The sequence below is a fragment of the Notothenia coriiceps genome, unplaced genomic scaffold (assembly GCF_000735185.1).
Source record: "Notothenia coriiceps isolate Sejong01 unplaced genomic scaffold, NC01 NC01_scaffold00037250, whole genome shotgun sequence".
Classification (NCBI taxonomy): domain Eukaryota; kingdom Metazoa; phylum Chordata; class Actinopteri; order Perciformes; family Nototheniidae; genus Notothenia; species Notothenia coriiceps.
Genome location: NW_011369951.1, coordinates 12,660,258 through 12,664,326, shown reverse-complemented (window position 1 = coordinate 12,664,326; position 4,069 = coordinate 12,660,258).

Sequence of the window (4,069 nt, the reverse complement as noted above, 5' to 3'; positions counted from 1 at the left end):
TGTGTATCAAGCCACTGGTAACGTAGACGTTTATTTAAAGATGGCCGCTGATTTGGCTTCTCTGAAAATGTGTGAGAGGCTGTGAGTCGAAGAGCAACAATGTATACAAATAAAATAACAGAAGTGATGGCGGTGCGTTCCAAGTTGGGGAGGAACCAACAAACGAGTCGGCCATCTTTCCTTCTCACCTTCGGAAAAGTGTTGGAAAGAGTTGAAGAAGGAATTGGAAAAACAAGAAGAAGTCCAAAATGTAGATCATCCTGGTGTGACTTCTAGGTATTGAATGAGATCCAGATAATACAAAGAAAAAGAAGCACAATACAAAAAGGCCATGACTTCCCCAAAGCTGCCATCTGTTTTCATTTGGAGTTATAACACGAACAGAAGGCAAAGTTAACAGTCAGTCACCATTTTGTGATCAACAACTAACAGCTCCTACCTAAAAATGTGCACACGTTAACACCAACAAGCATCTCATGTCACCGGTATTTTTAGATTCCTTACTTGAGTGAATAACAACATGAGTAAGGATTGTTTAGGTGGACGAGATTTGTCTAGTACTACCTATGTGGGTGCAAGAGAAATCCAGATTTAATTCATTATTTCAAAGGTTTGTTTTGCGATACTAATGATAGCTCTTTTTAGTTTCATGTGGCTCTTTGAATGCAGCTTGAAAGCGACGCCGAACATTTTGAATTCAAACGGCCTCAAGAGTGGACACAATACTTAAAAGGGATGATAACCAAAGTGCTACTCTTGTGGGTTTTCATTAAAAGGGCAGAGTGAACGAGATGACAGGCACACAGCTGGACGGATGGATTCGTAAGCAACATTAATTGATTTCAATGAAATGGTCGGGAAGCATTTAATCAGTGTAGCTGACATAAAAACAAGTCATACTGGTCTCCATTTGCAAATCTTATTAGCAAATGGTTTGTTGCTAAATGAATAATAGTGAGTGAATTTAGAGTAGTTGGACTTGTGAGTGGGTTTGTGTGTGGGTGGGTGTCAGTTTGTATTAAAGGAGAAAGAAAAACGGCCTTGGGCACAGCAGGATCTACGCATGGTACATTGTTTATTGGCTACAAATGAAGGTGTTTTTATTCAAAACATCGGTACCACTTTACAATAAGACTACCCTTATAAAGGATTCATAAAGGGTTTATAAGTAGGTTATTAATTACTTTGTAAACACTTTATTAATCATTAAGAACCATTTATAAACCAGTTCTAACATAGTTTTCATACATCAAAACAGGCTCACTATTTGGCAAGATGACTAAGCCTTATATTCAGTGGCGGTTCTAGACCAATTTGACTGGGGGGGCCACTGGGGGGCCAGTTATTTTCTGAGGGGGGCACAATAAATGCAGGACGAAAAAGAGAGCTAGACAGTATGAAGTAATTGCGCATAACAAAACAATGCAATACAGTTATTGGTATTTGTTTCAGTACACTTATTTATTTCAGATATATCTTATAGTTATTACTGTTAGCTTCAGCTTAAGTTATAGTACAATTTTTGCACTAACACCATATCATATTTATATAAAAATAAAGGCAATGAACAGTTACATCTCTACTATGCATCTACAATTACACGGATACAATAATTTAACTCACCTTCAATTATCGTGGTAGTCTCTCGAAACGTAGGTTTCAATCAGTCTTTCTTGGATGCAACAGCCTCTGATGATCCGAGATGAAAAGTGTTTGTTTTTCGCGCGCTTCAGCCGGACAGTGAAAGTGAGTGCACCGCTCTAATGGGTCCGTGACCGACTAGAATGACGAATAACGTTAGTTCCGCCTATTCCGTCATTCAATAAATCGTGTAATAAATCATACATTTTTCATTTTTTTCCCTTTTTTCACTTTTCATTTTTAGGGGGGCCACAACGGGGTCAGAGGTCAGTGTTAGGGGGGCACTGGCCCCCCCTAGAACCGCCCCTGCTTATATTGGCTACTTAGCGAGAATCAACTCAGATATTTCATAACAGATACCAAGGATGCTGGCTGATGAAGAGGACGAAGTAAGCTAAGTAGCAAATATAAGGCTTAGCAGTACAGATAAACGTGGGCTCACTATTTGGCAAGCAACCGGTCACAGTTGCCCTGTTTATCTCATGTCTTATAAAAGTTTATTAATGATTTGTAAAGTGTTAACAACCTAATTAATAAATGAATTACAAACTATTTGTAAAGTGGTACCAAAACGTCTTATATTTTGTATGTACCAGGACGTATAATATTATTGCATTACAAAATGACCCCCAACACCTATATGCAATACTGCTTGTAAGACTACAACAGCAAATTTGCCCCAGCAGCAAAAATCATTCTTGAAGCTGCTTCTCTGCGCGCGTGCACACACACACACACACACACACACACACACACACAACACACATATTGCCTGGCAAAGGCCTCTTGTAGCACGCCAGAAGCATCGTTATTCGTTTTTCTCCCTGAAAACGTAGATTCATGCATAAACTTAGAAAACAACTGCGTGGAGGAGAAAGATGGATAGATAGTGGATGTGGGAGCGGGACAGAGATCCGAGTGAAAGGGGGGGCATCAGAGGGATAGCAAAAAAGGAGAGTATCATTAAGGGAGGTCGGTGGACACATAGAAAAAACTGGACCACTGCGCAAAGGAGAAGACGGATTAAGGCGAAGAGGATATACGAAGGTGTAGCAAAGCTTGAAAACAAGAGGCCAAGAACAAGCCCAAATGCGCCAGGGGGAAAAAAGTATGAGAATAATGAATCATGGAGCGATGAGCTCCTTCTGAAAAGGCATTTGGATTCATTACTTCTTGCTGATTTATCACGCCCATCTGATTAATGACTAGCAGATTTTGCTCTCAATTGTACTGCGAAATGAAAAAGGAAATAGCTGCATTTAAAATTCAAACGTTCTTTTTCCATTTTGCATTCTCTCGCTGGCCACCTCCTCCCCCTTCCGATTGGATTGAGCTCTCCCTATCTTCCTTGCTTTCACTTCCAGTTCATACCATCATTACCTCGCAAAGTAAAATAAAAAAGCGAGGAAGCAGAAGCATTTAGTGCCATGTAGCCCGTTACGCACTCACTCTAATGGCCGCTTAATGAGAGCGTGAAGCCGCGCTATCATCGTTAGCAGTGTTAGAAGTCAGTTGGAAGGACAGATCTTTGTTGAATTGACATTCTGCAGTGCTGGCCATTAGCCATCGCCTGATAAAGCCACAACTCAGAGACATTTCTTTCAAGCGATTTTTCTTCTTGTAAGGCAAATTAAAAGCCATCGCCTTGTTAGGGCTCCTGGATTGCTTGGCAAAAATCATAATCTCGAATTTTGGTCAATAATTGTAATTGCGATTGTTAAAGCGATTTAATTCATTGACTCGAAACATCCATTTTATTGGAGAAGAAAACGATGTTAACAGTATGTTTTTAACAGTTGATTTCCCTGCGATTTAAGTAGAATTCGAACTTTGAAAAACAAAAAAAAAAAAAATTATAGAAAAAAAAAAAAAAAAGTAATAATACCAAAAAATTAATCGTTTTTTATTTCGATTACGTGTTTTAGTAATCGTGCAAGCCATAATCGTAATCGCGATTAAAAATACGGATTAATGAGCAGCCCTATCGCTTGTCGCATCTTGGTACCTTTTAAGTGTTTGATACCATTATTGATCCCACTCTGTTTATTTTGTTTCACCATTTATTCAGCATACAAGCAATCTGCATCACAATAACTGGCGTCAACAAACAAAAACAAAGAGAGGATGACACACCAATCCACAAAGCATGACGCGCGCTAGTCACAAAACACAACACGCGCAAGCACACACAGGGTGTTTTTGGAGATGATTACTGAAAGAGCTTCAGTCTGATTACGGTAATGAATTCCTTGGTGGTTGGCACTGAAGCACAGGCAGAGAACTGTAACCAAACACAGAGAAAACACTCTCCCAATCTCTCCCTGATATTGTTTACTTCCAAAAGCTCCAAAAGGAAGTCCGAATGCCTGGTTGGTGTTGGATGCTGATATTTAAATGAGTTGGTGGAAGTCTGATTCAGTTTCATACT